This window comes from Cibotium barometz, chromosome 7, assembly GCF_041138505.1.
Source record: "Cibotium barometz isolate CiBa-2024 chromosome 7, ASM4113850v1, whole genome shotgun sequence".
NCBI classification, from domain to species: Eukaryota; Viridiplantae; Streptophyta; class Polypodiopsida; order Cyatheales; family Cibotiaceae; genus Cibotium; species Cibotium barometz.
Window position 1 is genome coordinate 231,053 of NC_141052.1, and position 17,613 is coordinate 248,665.

A 17,613-nucleotide genomic window follows, 5' to 3' on the forward strand; every position below is an offset into this window, starting at 1 on the left:
GCATTTAGCTCTTAAGAATTAATTCTTCAAGCATTGTGATGTTAGATTGGTGCAAGAATATATCAAATTTATTCTTGAGTCATCATTATCGCATCCCCAACCAATCTTAGTCCTCATTAGATCCTTGATTTTTTGATTTTTTAATCTCTTGAAGCATGCTAATCACCCTCCTTCATCATCAAAAAACCAATCTGATTAGAAAAATTAGTGAGAATTAAGAATTTGTTTTGGCTTTTCATGAGTTTTTGAAGATTAAGCTATTCCCTATACTTGCTAACACTCTAATGCACCAACATACAACAAAAAACACCTAAAAGATGCAAAAATTACAACTTTGCACATGCTCTATGTTAAAAGATAGAATAGGAGGTACTGATGTTATCTGTGACCCGAATGTGGTCCACCATCTGAGAGTGGTATACAGCCTTGAAGGGACAGTCAGTGCTAGGGTTTTCCAGCAAAGCAGCTATGGAGGGTGAAAGCACACGACTGCAGCCATGATGTAGAGAGTGAGAGAGAAAGAGAGAGATGTAGAATGGGCATAGGTTCATGAATCTGGTTATCCCTAATCATGCTTAGGCTTTTCAAAGTGTAGGGTATAGGGATATAAACTTCAGTGTATGATCTTCTTGGGTAGTTGTCCCTGAGATTCTAAAGATACGCAGCAACAGGGTCCACTTGGTGCGGGATTGTCATGGCTTTTGGGTCTACCTCTTCGAGGAGATCCTCAAGGAGTGCTTGGTAGTTGGGACCCCTATTAAGTTCCTAGGTTTCCTCGGTTGGTTTTTAGTTAGGCACAGAGGAACCTCCTGCAGTTTGAACTGCTTGAGGTTTCTCCTCTAATTGAGCTTGACAATCCTTGACTAGCTCATGAGCGGCCTTTAGCCTCCCCTTCTCCCCGATTGGGTTTGGATATTCAACTAACTTTCTAGCTAGACAACTGGGGTCTATTTGCCCTCTTGCCTACGGGGTGGATGGCAGTATCTTTTCTTTGTTAGATGAGGAAGATGATACATTGGTAGTTGTCCCCTCGTTAGATCCACTTTTTATGATGACAACAATTTTATCTCCCTTACCGACCTTTGTGGCCTTTTTCTTTCAAGAGCACTTAGTTGCTCGTTCTTGTTCAGGAACCTCCTTCGAAGACAACATCCTTGCATATCTTGAGGCTTCCTACTTTTGCAAAACAAATGCATCAGCAGTAGCATGGGCTGCAGCTCTCCTCCTACTTTGCATTCGTGCAACTAACATCGTGCAACTAACATTAAAAGGCACTGTGTGGATAAAGCCATCCCATGTGCTTAACAAGTTAATGCTAGTACTTGGTCTAGATTTATTTCCCTTTCCTATCACATCCATCCTTTTCTATTACATTCGTCCTTAATGGTAAATCCTTTTACATATGGTCTATCCCACAACCTATGCATAAGGGAGTTAAGGTGGGAGCACTCAGAGGAGTACTCACCATCTCTTTCGTGATCGGACACTGAGCTATTTGATGAGGTCTAGCACAGTGATAGCATTACACATGAAATTTTTTAGAGATGTTCAAGTCTCGTCCTCGTGGAGTTACGTTTACCATGTATACGTGCTCACCCTCACATTACGTAGTGACTCAGGATCTGCAGGGGTGGGCTCCTTGGCTTAGGGGGGTCAAAGATGGTGTTGTTGGCAACTTCTTCCTCAAAGATTTCCTCAGGGTCAAACTAGTGAACAAGGGTCACTCAAGGTAATGGTGGTTGTGGGGGTGGAAGGATTGGGGGTGGCAAGGGTACTTTGCGTACCTTGAGGATTCCTCTCGGGGCCACTTCATTGACCAAGTTAAGGTGCATTGGTTGTGCTGGGACTAGCAAGGCCAGCAATTGCCTCAGGGTTAGGCAGCAAGGCCTATGGTAGAGCCCTTGCTTGAGCAGCTCTTTGGTGGTAGTAGTTTGAGGTTTCATTGATTGCCCCACCTTTGCAATAAGCGCAACAGAGAGTGGGTATGGGTCTTAAGTTTGGATATTCCATACTAGTGTGGTTTGCTCAACAAATTGGGCACCACAATAGTTCTCTCTTGGGGTAAAGATGAGGTTTCCCAACTTGGTCACTCATGACTTTGGCCTATTCTCCATTGTTAGGTCATTGCTGCTAGTTGCTCCACCTTCTTGTAAGATTCCTCCGTCCAACTTTTGATGATGTAAAGATGTAAGATCCCTACTCTTCTGTACCTAGAAGGTTAAGACATCACTGCACACCTTTCCCTTGACTTTAATCTTTGAAATAGTTCATTTCTCTTAAATTGACTTAGAGAAAGAAAATGTTCTAGAGAGAGGTAATACAGTTTTGAGATATTTTTGGATACAAAGTTACCCTTTAATTTTAAGATGAATTCTGTCGAAACAGAAGTTTAAAAAGAGTTTTCCAATGTGCATTAGAAATTAATTGAATATGTGCACTGGACACCTAGGGGTACCTGTTTTTAGAAAATTTTGATTAAGGTCCAAAGAGTGTTCTAATGGGCCTATGGGATTAATCCAAGTGTTTGGCTAAGAAAAATGCAAGAAGAAAAGAAAATCCACCAAAAATGAGTAACTTTTCACATAAGATGAAGAGTTGACTAGTACTGGTACTTAGTCTTTAAAAAATGAGAAGTTTGACACCTCAGGGGAAAGCATGCTTCAAGGAGGTTCCAAGAAATCCCATCAAACCCCCATTTTTTAAATTAAAAAATACTCCAAAAGCATGGGATATTTCATCTCTCCTCCCTTCTCTTTTAAACTTGATCAAAAAGTGGGTTTATCTAGTCCAAAACTTGTCCAAATTGGATTAAACTGCAGCTGGAAACCTCTAGATCCCAGTTGGGCTTGGTTGGTGGCCTCCCTCACGTATAAATAGAACCCTCATCCCTGTGTATTTTCATCTTAGTGTATTTCCTTTATTCCTCTTCCTTGCCTCTCCATTGTGAAGCTTTGGTGCTTCACTATACCTCTTCTTCTCTTGGTGGCCAAGCCTCTTCCTTGAGGGCTACACATCCCCTTGCAAGATAAAGAATCAAGCCCAAATCAAGCAATGATGCTTATACTATCTTCTTCTCCTCTACATACTTGGGAAGCATTCTAAAACCATGCCCTTCTTGATTTATGTTGTTGTTTAGATGAAGTAATGTTAATCTCCTATGCTTAAGTGTATTGTTTATGATTTATATTCACTCTTTATTAAGGAATACTCACTTCTTATGGTTAAATCTTTTATGCATGATAAATTTTATGGTAAAAGTGGAGTTTTGAGCATTATTTGCCAGAAAAATAAAGAAGACTCATTTAATTTATGGGAATTATAGAAAGATTCACGTAAATTTTTCCTTTCATCGAAAGTGGACTTTTGAGTATATTATATTTTAGAAATTACGAGAAGGTTATGTACAATTCTTCTCTAATTTTCAAATGAGATTATGAATGTAATTCATTTAGATAAAAATGAATTAGTATGTGTGCATAAATATTTTATGCTGAAAGAGGAATTATGGGTATAAATTGATTTTGTAAATCCCATAAGGATGTATGCATAAACCTTTTATTCAAAAAGAGGAATATTGTGTATATTTTATTTTGGAAAATTTTGAGAAAGTTAAACTATAGGGTAGGGGTCTTACACACCTATTGACCTGAAGAGGATCCTTTTTCCTTTCCTTTTGATTTTGTGCTCATGGTTTGAAGGAAGCTTCAGAAGTGCTCTTGGAAATTCTTAAGAATGAGTTTCCTTGAAATTGTCTTCAAAATCCATGGCGCTTCTGCAACATTGCTCAAAGGAGGTATGCCCCATAGCATATAAGGAGTTATGCAGAGCTACATCTTCAAGTCCCTCTAGGAATTTGATCAATCTTTTGTGTCAAAAAACTTGTCCCTATTATTATAGCGAGAGTGAAGACATCTCACCCTATTGATATAGTCCCAGATAGATTCTCCCTCTTCTGTTTTACATTATGCAACTGTTCAATTGGACTCCATTGAGTTCCTTGTCTCAAATATCCTACTTTGAAGGCCCCTTTCAAGGCACCAAAGGTAACCTTGTCTTCTACTTTTAGTGATCGAAACCACTATCTAGCTTTTCCATCATCGAGAGTAAGGCCAAAGGCACTCACCTTAACCTGATCTTCCACCTGGCCAAATGCCTCATAGATTTGGTTAAACATCTCCAGATGAGGTATGGGATATTTGGACTCATCAAACTTAGTGATAAGTTTGAAGACGTGTGCCAACTTATTCTTTTCTAGTCTTGGCTCTCTTGCACTAGCTATGCATGTGTTGGTGGTGCTATTCTTGAAGCTAGCCCCTCCTTATTTCCATGGCTATCCTCAACATTTATGGTGTTAATCTTGCCATAGCCAAGGCTGGTGCAAGTTGGGGTATGGTAGGTGGGGGAGCTAGGCCTAGAGGATAGCATCCCACTTATGGATCGTGCCTCACTGGAAGGCTGGTGTGCACTTCATAAGGATCCATATGGTATCCAGAATACACCCCGTGAGGTGGGTAATGGCTATACTTGTGTGCCGTGTGCTGGCTGGAGAGTTCTAGGTGGACTTTGGTAATAAGAGGTCTCTTGACCTTGGTGAGTGGGTTTGGTGTTAGCCTATGGCCTTGGAATGAATCTACCGACATGGCAATCATCAGCATAGTTCCCTAGATTGTCGAATTGGTTTGAATTGGGTTATCTTGGCCCTATCTCTCCTTAAGTCTCATATCTAGCAGAGGTGTGAAAGTTCTCTTAGGTTTAAGTACCATGCTCGTATCCCTAGGGATAAGGCTCTTCTGATTGTGTGTTTCCCAGTATAAAAATTTTCAGTCTTGAGTCAAGACTCCTTTGTGAATGTGCAAGGGATTCTGGGGCTTGGGTCAAAGTTATGTTCATGCACTGGGCAGTCAATCCTCCTATCTCTAAGTCAGGGGTGGTCCATCCCGTGCTTGGATGTTCTTCACTTTCAATCACCGGTGCTATATCAAGGATCAACACTGTTTGACTCCATGCTATATTGACCAAAGGGTCAGATCTAGCAAGCGATTGTGTGTAGGATGGTTCATCGTCGTCTAAAAAAGGGGTCATTTTGCACCGATTTCCCTGACCGTATGTGCATGAATGTGTCGAGTGACAGTGTAGAGTCACGCTCTAGACAGGGAAAGTTTTGCCCTTTGGGACCTTAGAAATGGGAAGTCTTAAACCCACTCTAGTCACAAGGAAAGGAACCAGAGATAGTTATGGGTAGAACTGAGGGAGAAATGCCAAACTTGGAACCCATAAACGAGGAATCCAGGATGGAGAAAGGGTTTACAGAGGGTAACCTGGCTAGCAGGTTAGGTGAAGTAGAGGACCAACTCTACACCAAAAAGGATATTGAGCAGATGATCAATAATCCTATGTTCCTACAAGACATGGAACTCCTGATTCTGCAAAGACGTACGGAGGCGACGAATGGGGAGTCATTCCAAGATATCGCGGCTGGTTGGACCATCCCATGGACCCAAAATACCCAGAAGAGTTAATACAGGTAGGGGACGTGGCCTAGGAAGGGGGGGAGCAATTTTCCAAGTGCTTAGGATAGATCCAATCAGGGACCTTAATGTAGCCACAAGGGCGGATCTGCTGAATATGGCGGCAAAGATGGGCCAGGGGATGGTCAGAGAACTAGGTACTACTCTAGAATCCCGACCTTCCCAGATGAAACCACATATCATTTCAAAACTTGTCCAAAAGTTCTATGGGAACGGGGATCCTATCCAACATGTAGAGATTTTTGAATCCACATGTGAAACCTGCGGGTCGGTCAGTGATGTGACAATGATACATGCCTTCTCACTGACCTTGAAAGGAAAAGCTCATCAATGGTTCCGAACTCTTAAGCCTGAGGATAAGGTTAACTTCACAAGGCTAAAGAATGTTTTTGTGCCTAGTTTTGCTCGTAGTGGTGACAAGTGGAGCCCTGTGGCACAATTACATAATATTAAACAAAAGGAAGAAGAGTCGATGAGGGACTATGTTTCGTACAACCTGGGAAGATTACACCGCTCAATGTCCTTACAAGAGCTCAAGCTCAATTAGAAGACAAGGGAAGAAATCGAGAGAATGCAACTATTCCCAAAACTGGCTGAAGGAGAAGAGTTAAAAAAGTAGGTAAGGGTGAGACACGAGTCATAATCTAAGACAGATCCGAAGAAGATACAATCTTTGTCAGTCCTCGCCCATCGTACTAGAAGCGCACCATTTTAACCATATCGAGGTTGGTCAAGACCTCATCACGATTTGCCCCGAGCGACGTCCATGTTCAACGAGTCTCTCCTTAGTTAAACACATACCAAATGCTTCCTCCAGCATTCTGGCGTAAAACAGTCCTTTAAAAGAAAACAAAGGTTCTATACAAGTAGAATTCCATGTTTGAGTTTGATTCACAAAACCCTTTTTCCCACAATCCATTTTTCTTAATGAGAATCATTGATCTATTATCAAGGTAATCTACCCATCATTTGACTGAATTTCCAACTAGATTCTTGGTGATTTCGGTTAAGGGAAAACTACACTAATTCAACGGCAGTCTATTCTTTGGGTCAAGAATTGGAATTGATCTCGAGGTTTTTGCTTGATTCAGATTTGAGAGATAGGCAAGCAGTTTACTGGCCGCCATTCTCACAGTCGTGGTCTAACCAAAATTATTGGGTTTACTTCTAGCTTTGATTCCTAAGGATTTTCTTCAGATAAAAATCTAATGAACTTCTAACCGTAAGGAAAATTCTAACTTTATGAATTTCATTCCTTCCTAACCACAATAGATTAAGAAATAGTTCTATACGAGAATATTGAGATTTTATAAAAATACTCTTCTTCCACTAATCCAATTTTGAGTATATATCAATTTGGTGATTTATACATATAAAAATATTTAAGAATATTCTTTCCACTAATTTAATTTCAACATTAATATACCCTAAATTTATAGGTGGAATTATGGTGAAAATTCCTCTTTTGTTATCAAGATTAATTAAAACCTTTTTCTACCTAAAATACCATGAAAATTTATCTTTTTAATTAAATACAAAATCCATTTTCTTGAATATGCCAAAAATTTCTCTTCTTGCATTTAAATGATTGAATTCCAAATGTCATGGGAATTCCTCTTTTATCATTTAAAATTTCTTATGCATAAAATACATAAATTTCTCTTTTTAAATTAAATAAAAATATCTATTATTTTGAATATGCCAAAAATTCCTCTTTTTGCATTTAAATGATTGAATTTCGAATGTCATGGGAATTCCTCTTTTATCATATAAAAATTCTTATGCATAAAATAATTTATCACAAATTTCTCTTTTTTCTTAATTAAATAATTATACATAAATACAAAAAAGTACTCTTTCATAAATATGGTCAAAATCATTCTTTTTGCTTGAAATTTCTAAACCTACAATATGGTAGGAGTTCCTCTTTTAGTATTATACATAAAAATAAGATATGTATTTTTTTTTGAAAAAAAATCTGCCATAGCTTCGCCTGCTGCTATTACTGATAATTTTTTTAATTTCCTAAAAGAATAAAAGCTTGTAAGGAAAATATTATAGAAGTTCTACTTTTAAGCTTAAATTTAAACTATGAATTTAAATCATAATTTTAACCATAATTATAAACATAATTATGATTGTCCCACTAGATTAAGCTAGTTTTAGCATTCCTCTTTTTCCAATTTGTTAGGATAATCCATTTATCATTTAGAATGAGTTAAAATAGTTTTTTAACTACTCATAAACAATCTAAAAGATTTAATCATTATTTTAATAGCATAAAATCATGAAAATATCATTCTCTTAATCTCTAGCTCATCAAGCCTCAAGTTTAGTTTTGAAATAAGAGATTATCTTTGAGAAACATTCTTTTGTTAAAGAATTAGCCATAGAGATGAGTATTCTTTTTGAGAGAGAGATTTACTTAAAGAAAGCATTATGAATAAGCATAAAGATTAACTTTCTCTTAATTAAACATTAAGACTCTTAGGAAAATCTTGATTTGAATTAAAAAAATCATTTAGAAAGCTTCTCAAGCTTGAGAGGGGTTGAGAAGAAGAAAGTCATTGAGAAAAATTAGAAAAACCATAAAAATCATTCTTACCTCGAAGATTGGCTTGATTCTTTCCTTGTTGGGAGTGAAGCCCCCAACCAATCAATTGGTTAGCAAGAGGAGAAGAGAACTCCAAGAGTTGTTGAAGAGAGAGAGAAGCTCCAAGCTCCCCAAAAGTAGAGGAAAATTAAGGGATAATAGAAAATATGATTATTTTAATGTAATACTAGCATGGTATAGCCCAAAGATGAGAATACAAAGGAATGAGGGTCTATTTATAGGTGAGAGAGGCCTCTAACCAAGCCCAACTAGGTTCTAGAGCTTTCTAGCTTCAGTTTGACTCAATTTGGACAAGATTTGGACCAGTTTGGCTCCCTTTTTGATCCAGCTTGGTCCAAGAGAGAGGAGAGAGAAAAATATCCCATTTTTGGATTAAAAAACCCAAGTAATCATAAAGAAAAAGGTGCCTCCTTGATGTGGCATTCTCTCCTTATTACTGAGGTGTCAAAAATGAATCATTTCCTCTAAATATCTCATTTTTTTACTAATATCTCTTAATTTTTAACTAATAAACCTTGTACTTAGTCAACTCTTCATCTTATGTGAGAATTTACTAATTTTTGGGTATTTTCTTTTATTCTTTGGATTTATCTCATCCCAAAACTTGGATTAATCCTATTGGCCCATAGGAATCGTAATTGGACTATAATCCAAAAATTTCTGAAAATCTGGACCCTTAGGCTAAGGTCTTTAATACATATTTTTAATTGATTCCTAATGCACATTAGAGAATTTATTTTAAATTTTTGTTTTAGGGAATTATATTTTAGACATTACGAAAATTTTTATATCCAAAAATATATCAATGTTGAATCACCTCTCTCTAGAATGTTTCTTCTCTCTAGGCAAAAACAAGGAAAAAACAATATTTTTTGCATTCAGAAATAGGGAATGATTACAGGAGATTGAGGAAAAAATCTTTTTTATTATTCAGGCTGAGGAGGAGTCTTACATATCCTCTCCCACTTGAAAAACGCGAGATGTCCTTATCTCGCAAAGTGGGGGTAATCTTTTACCAACTCTTCTTCTTTCTCCCAGGTGGCATCTTCTAGAGGGAAGAACTTCCACTTGACTAAAAACTCTCTGGGGACTCTGATCCTGAGATCCTTCTCCCGAACATCAAGGATTTCTTCAGGTTGGAGTACCATCTGGCCTTGAGTCAGAGAAATCAATTATTCATCATCAAGCACGTGACTCGGGCTGGGTACATATTTCTTAAGCAAATTGACATGGAATACATTATGTACCTTGAGATGGGGGGGTAGAAGAAGTTTATAAGCTAGATCGCCTACTTTCTTTATAACAGCATATGGTCCACAGTATCTGGGAGAGAGCTTCTTGTACTTCCCTAAAGATAAGGAACTTCTTTTGGGTCATACTCGAATGAAGACCATATCTGATTCTTCAAACATTCTCTCAAATCTCTTTTTATCTGCATACTACTTTTGCCTATCCTGGGCTGCCTTAATATCTTTACGGATTGATTGCATTTGCTGGTCCATGTCATCAAGCATTTGTCTGGACATCTCGACCCTGATTAATGGGTCGGACCAAGTTAATGGCATAAGGCAATCTTGTCCATACAAAGCTTTGAAAGGGCCGTATTCTGATGCTTCGATGATAAGAAGCATTGTAAGCAAATTCAACCAGGTGCAAATGGCTTAACCACTTCTTGGGTTCCCTGCCCACAGCATGACCAAAGGATATCTTCTATTACTTGATTCATTCTTTCAGTCTGGCCATCTGTTTTGGGGTGATAGGCTGTACTAAGATCCAAGAAAGTTCATACTGCTTCAAAGAATGCAGTCCAGAATTTCGATGTGAACTTGGGATCTCTATCACTTACTATCCTCCTAGGTAAGCCATGCAATCTAAAGATCTCTTTGAGGAAAACTCTCGAAACATCCATTGCAGTGTAGGTTTCTTTCACTGGAATCAGATGGGCAACTTTGGTTAGTCTGTCAACTACCACAAAAATGGAGTTGTAACCTAATTGCACTGAAGGTATTCCAATGACAAAATCCATACTGATGCATTCCCACTTCATCTGTGGAATGTCTAGGGGCTGCAGTTTTCCTGGCATCTTGACTCTCTTTGCCTTGACTCTCTGACACATTAAGCATTGCCGCACATTATCAAGTACATCCTTTTTTAGTCCTGGCCAGAAGAAGCTTTTCTTCACAGACATATAGGTTTTTATAAACCCTGGATGTCCAGCTACTATCAAGCTATCATGGGCTTCTCTCATAATCCTTTCCTTTATTCCCTCATCATTGGGAATGCATAGTCGATTATTATAATACATGCATCCTTCATCCAATTTGTACCCCAAGAACTCGACTCATTTCTTGAGGAGTCTTGCTTTCATGCATCAGAAGGGTAGTAATAGGGGCAAAAATTTTGTCTTGCATGATTCTCTCCCTTACTTCACTGATCAATGGATTTGATACCACTATAATTGCAAGCAAGGAGGCTTTTTTGCTAAATGCATCTTCTACCACATTTTCTTTCACAGGCCGATACTTGATTTCAAAATCGAATTCCTGCAGGGTCTGCATCCATCTCCTTTGACGCATGTTGAGATCCCTTTGGGTGAAGATCCACTTCAGATTTTGATGATCTGTCATCAAGGTGAACCTCTATCCCAAAAGATAATGTCTCCACAACTTCAGAGCATAAACTACTAAGAGTAACTCCAAGTCATGGACGACATAATTTCTCTCATGTGTTCTGAGCTTTTTGGATTCATAGGCCACTGCATGAGCTTCCTGCATAAGAGCACCACCTAAGGCAAAACCACTGGCATTAGTAACTACTTTTAAAGGTTTGGTAACATCTGGAAATTTAAGGGCAGGGTTGGTTACTAGGGCTATCTTCAGCTTAATATCAAAGGCACTTTGACACATAGCAATCCATTGAAGTAGGGTACTCTTCTTGAGAAGGTTAGTTAAAGGGGATGCTATCTGAGCATACCTGGGTATAAAGATTCTATACCATCCAATTAATCCTAGGAATCCTCTGACTTCTTTTACCATCTTGTCTTTCGGCCAATCTACGACTGCTTGGATTTTTGTGAGGCTAGGAGAAATCCCATCTTTAGACACTATGAATCCCAAGTATTCCACCTGGTCAACAAAGAAAGAACACTTGCTCTTTTTCGTAAGAGTTGGTGCTTCCTTAGGATCTCCAGGACCTTGCGCACATGATCTTCATGATCTGCATCATTCTTTGAGTACACCAAGATGTCATCAAAGAAGACAAGAACAAAATCATTCAAGTATCCTCTAAGAATATCCTGTATAAGACAATTAAACATTGCCGGGGCATTAGTCAATCCAAACGGCATGACTATGAATTCATGATGCGCATAGCGAGTATTGAATGTTGTCTTCGGGATGTCCTATTCCTTGATTCTGATCTTGTAGTACCCGGATTTGAGATCTATCTTTGTGAACATTTGGGTTCCACTTAACCAATCTAGAAGTTCATCAATCCTAGGGATCTGATACTTATTTTTAATTTTTAATTGATTCAATCCTCTGTAGTCAATACAGAGTCTTAACGTTCCATCTTTCTTCTTTTGAAAGAGAGCGGGCACACCCCAAGGTGAAACACTGGGTCTGACGAATCCTTGCTCTAGGGAATGGCGTTTTGTATGCACACTGGGCCACTAGCTGAGCTCCGAGGGTTAACTCGATCTCATGATCTACTTCGCGAGTCGGAGGCATCTCAGTCAACTCTTCAGGGAACACATCTTCATACTCACTTAACCACTCTGGTTCTTTAGCCTTGCATTTTATATCTACCAGATTCATCTTAACGACATAAACAACTTGCCTCTTTCTGAGCCCTTTTAACAATTTAGAAGCCTTTATTAATTGCAGCACTGGGGATCCGAAAATTCCAGTTCCTTGAACTTTATTCCCGTGAAGGTCAAGGAAAGAAATGGTTCCCTTGTGACAGTGAATGACAGCTTGATTCTTATGGAGCCAATCCATTCCAAGGATTCCATCATAGATTCCCAAGGATAGGACTCTAAACTGGCAATCTGTTACGTTCCCATCTAGACTAAATTAAATAGGGTCTCAAGGTGTGTGAAAAGAATCTTTCCACTTGCATAGGTTTCCCTGATTTTTTATTTAGGACTAACTTACGCAGACATCCAGGGGAAATAAAAGAATGAGTACTGCTTGAATCAATCAAAAGCTTGAATTGCTTACCCTCATACTCTGTTGGAGTTTGGAGGACTGAGAATTGACGATTCTGCCCCTGATACTCAATCACGGCATAGATTTGTCCTTTTTCTTCCTCCACTTCCTCAGTTATAGTGATGGCTCTAGCTGCAGTCTAAGGTGGAACTCTCTCTCTTTGGTTTCCCCAATTCTGGGAGGGAGTTCAGAGACTACTTTGCATGGAGGCTACAGGCTGAGCTGACACTCTTCTGGGAATGCCATGATTTTGGCACGGGGTCCCTGATTAGACTGATATGAAGGAGTCTGTCTCTGAACTCTGGGACCCTGGCTTCCTTGGCCCATAGAAGGAGATGGGCAATCCTTGAGCTGGTGCCCAATCCCCTGACAACCAAAACACCTATTCTCACTTCGAAGCTCTTCCCTTTGCATTCTAGAAAGAGCCGGATTTCCTGAGGAAAAGCTTCGTGGAAAAAGTCTTCCTTCATTTCTGAAACTTCCTGTCTCCAGATTCTAATTGGGACCTTGGTGTCTCTTTGGAGGCGGAAGGTTGGAAGAACATACCGGTGTTTGGAATCTCTTGAAGAATGAGAGAGTTGGCTAGCGAGACTTTACGATAAAGGCTTTGGCGAAGTCCTTTGCCATCCTTATAGCTTCAGCCATGGAAATTGGCTTGGCATTCTTGACCAAGGTGTCCAAAGGTTCGTTCATTCCTCAAATGAACCTGGCCATGAGTTGCTCTTAGTTTAGTGGTGGTGAGTACTTCAGGAGAAGAGCAAATGCCTGGTGATATTCTTCAATAGTTTTGTTCCTCTAGCATTATGGCGTAAAACGGTCCTTTAAAAGAAAATAGAGGTTCTATGCAAGTAGAATTCCCGGTTTGAGTTTGATTCACAAAACCCTTTTTTCCACAATCCAGATTTTTCTTAATGAGAATCATTGATCTCTTATCAGGGTAATCTACCCATCATTTGACTCAATTTCTAACTAGATTCTTGGTGATTTCGGTTAAGGGAAAACTACGTTAATTCAACGGTAGTCTATTCTTTGTGTCAAGATTTGAAATTGGTCACGAGGTTTTTGCTTGATTCAAATTCGAGAGATGGGCAAGCAGTTTAATGGCTACCATTCTCACAGTCGTGGTCTAACCAAAATTATTCGGTTTACTTCTAACTTTGATTCCTAAGAATTTTCTTTAGATAAAAATCTAATGAACTTCTAACCGTAAGGAAAATTCTAACTTTATGAATTTAATTCCTTCCTAACCACAATAGATTAAGAAATAGTTCTATATGAGAATATTAGGATTTTATAAAAATACTCTTCTTTCACTAATCCAATTTTAGGTATATATCAATTTGGTGATTTATCCATATAAAAATATCTAAGAATATTCTTTCCACCAATTTAATTATCAACATTAATATACCCTAATTTTCTAGGTGAAATTATGGTGAAAATTTCTCTTTTGTCATCAAAATTAATTTAAACCTTTTTCTACTTAAAATACCATGAAAATTCCTCTTTTTAATTAAATATAATATCCATTTTTTGAATATGCCAAAAACTCCTCTTTTTGCATTTAAATGATTGAATTTTGAATGTCATGGGAATTCCTCTTTTATCATTTAAAAATTCTTATGCATAAAATAAATTTATCAAAAATTTCTCTTTTTAAATTAAATAAAAATATCTATTATTTTGAATATGCCAAAATTTTCTCTTAGATATAACCATTATTTTAATAGCACAAAATCATGAAAATATCATTCTCTTAATCTTTAGCTCATCAAGCCTAGAGTTTAGTTTTGAAATAAGAGATTATCTTTGAGAAACATTCTTTTGTTAAAGAATTAGCCATAGAGATGAGTATTCTTTTTGAGAGAGAGATTTACTTAAAGAAAGCATTACAAATAAGCATAAAGATTAACTTTCTCTTAATTAAACATTAAGACTCTTAGGGAAAGCTTGATTTGAATTAAAACAATCATTTAAAAAAGCTTGTCAAGCTTGAGAGGGGTTGAGAAGAAGAAAGTCATTGAGAAAAATTAGAACAAACCATAAAAAACATTCTTACCTCTAAGATTAGCTTGATTCTTTCTTTAGGAGTGAAGCTCCCAACCAATTAATTGGTTAGCAAGAGGAGAAGAGAACTCCAAGAGTTGTTGAAGAGAGAGAGAAGCTCCAAGCTCCCCAAAAGTAGAGAAAAATTAAGGGATAATAGAAAATATAATTATTTTAATTTAATACTGGCATGGTATAGCTTAAAGATGAGAATACAAGGAAATGAGGGTCTATTTATAGGTAAGGGAGGCCTCTAACCAAGTCCAATTGGGTTCTAGAGCTTTCCAACTTCAATTTGACTTAATTTGGACATGATTTGGACCAGTTTGGCTCCCTTTTTTATCTAGTTTAAAAATATCTAATTTTTTTGGATTAAAAAACTCAAGTAATCATGAATAAAAAGGTGCCTCCTTGATGTGGAATTCTCTCCTTATTGAGGTGTCAAAAATGCATCATTTCCTCTAAATATCTCATTTTTTTACTAATATCTCTTAATTTTTAACTAATAAACCTTGTACTTAGTCAACTCTTTATCTTATGTGAGCATTTACTCATTTTTGGATATTTTTGTTTATTCTTTGGATTTATCTCATCCCAACACTTGGATTAAGCCTATTGGCCCATAGGAACCTTAATTGGACCATAATCCAAAAATTTTTGAAAATCTGGACCCTTAGGCTAAGGTCTTTAATACATATTTTTAATTGATTCCTAATGCACATTAGAGAATTTATTTTGAAATTTTGTTTCAGGGAATTATATTTTAGACATTAGGAGATTTTTTATATCCAAAAATATCCCAATATTGAATTATCTCTCTCTAGAATTTTTCTTCTCTCTAAGCAAAAATAAGGAAAAATAATAATATTTCTTGCATTCAAAAATAGGGAATGATTACAGGGGATTGAGGTAAAAAGCTTATTCATTATTCAGGGTGAGGAGGAATCTTACAAATGTTGTGTTTTTCTTGAGCCCTATAAACATGCTGTCCATAGAGAAAAAAAAGGGGGGGGCTCCCAGAGCTCCCCGAGCACCTGCGACGAGTGTGTGGGTTCTCGAGGAGCTTTAGGAGCCTTCCTTTTTTTGATGTGTTTGGGTCAAGGTATCCATACCACATGCAATTTGGGGAAAGGCATATCTATACCATATGAGATTATCATGGTAGATTTTGGGGCTTCTCGTCTGACAGTAGATGAGATCTTCTAAATAGTGATATGTCTATCATCGGATATATACACTAGGTGGTGGTTGCATTCCCAGATTAGCAATGCAGTCATCATCACAGAAGTTGGAAGTAGAGAGTGTAATATGGTAGATTTTGGGGCTTCTCGCGTTGACAGTAGATGAGATCTTCTAAATAGTGATATGTCATCGGATATATACACTAGGTGGTGGTTGCATTCCCAGATTAGCAATGCAGTCATCATCACAGAAGTTGGAAGTAGAGAGTGTAATATGGTCAGGGTATGCCTAGGTGAAGAGCTAATTTGTCTCACATTCCTTAAACATTGATGACTTGCCATGTTTTGATTATAGTCTTGTTTCCCCTCTCCCACACAAATCAATCACCTCATCTTGATTAGATTAGACACCCACACCACATGGTTATTCTACAAAGAGCTTCCTCAAGGTCACACTTTAGCTGGATGCCAAGCTACCTATAGAGACACATGTCACATGCTATTAGAATAGCCACTGGTCAAATTGGAGTATGATCCCATAGCTTGAGGATAGAGATATGAGGGCATAGAGGAGGAGTATGGTCCCATAGCTTGAGGATAGAGATAAGGAGATAGGAGGGCATAGAGGAGGAGCAAAGGAGTCGTAATAAAAGGTGTACCATGGGGGAGGTAGAGACAGAGGAAAATTACATATGTGTGTATGTGTGTATGTCTCAAGTAGGTGTGTAAGTGTATAGGTAGAGTCTATGTGTGGGAGACATGTGCATGGGAGTGTAAGTTTCCTTCTATATATGAAGGTATAATCTTTCATTTAAATACTATGTAATACTAAATTCTATGTGCCTCATGTTGGCTCACTTTGATTTTGCAGGCTTTGCACTATGGCTCCAAAACACAATGTAAGGAAACAAGGAGGCAAGAGGTCTAAGCGTGGCGGAGGTGTTTTGATAGAGATTTTATGATTGATGGTTTTATGGTTCATTATGTATGGTAATATAGTAATGATGTGGATGGTTCAGTGTATGATAGTATGATGTGGGTGATTGCAAGGTTCTTTTTTATATACATGTGCCATGCTTTACGGTCAGGATCCATTGGCCAAAGGTCTATTGAACAAGATGCCTTGTCTAATCGGATGGGGCAAATGCAACTACGTAAAATTTAGAATCTCATTCAAGGGTGTTGGGTAAGAAAATTTCCATTGGTGTGATGAGTCAAGTGCTTTCATCCTTTTATGATAAGCATAAAATGGAGCCACCGCTAGTGCCTCTTTGTCGGCTTGTATCAAACAAAGCTATTAGGAAAGCCTCAAGTGATGTTACATGGCTTGTTTCCACATTTGACAATGTTGCCTACATGGAAAACATGGGATCCTTTGCGGTGTCTCTCAATGGAAGATTTGGGGAGCATATGCCAATTACTCTCCAAGACTTGGATAGTTGGGGCTTGTGTGGAGACAAGTCAATGATGCTTTTTGGAAGTAGAACTACCTAAAGAGTGGGAAGATTTGAAAGGTATAAAGTTCCTTATTTGGGATGGAAACCATTGCTACAAGACATGGATGAAAAGAGTGAAAGATGTTTAGTATTGGAACATGTACCTCTCTTTTGAGTTTTTAGTTTCAAGTGAACCTAAATATTGTGTTTATTTTTGTGTTAAGCATGGTCTGATCGAATTGATTATTATGTGCGGGTTCAATGTATCTTTCTCAATTGTGAGAAAAAAAAGGAAGAAGAGCTCTTTCTAGCTCTAGATTCTACAGGCATGTGGGTTTCTTTCTATTCTTGTATGTATGCTATTTTATTGTTTCTATTCTTTTATAGTAGATGATGTTATTTGACTTGGTTATTTGTTGGTTATTTTTAGCATCACAAGAAGTCATGTGAAACCAACCCTTGCCCATGAGATATACATGTGTCAAAAGTTTGGGATAGCTAACAAAGAGAGCATCCTTAGGTACATGACACCCAAGCAACGACGTTGGGCAAAGATAGAGTATGAGATTGAGGCAAGGGCCAATTGTGCGCTGTTGCCAT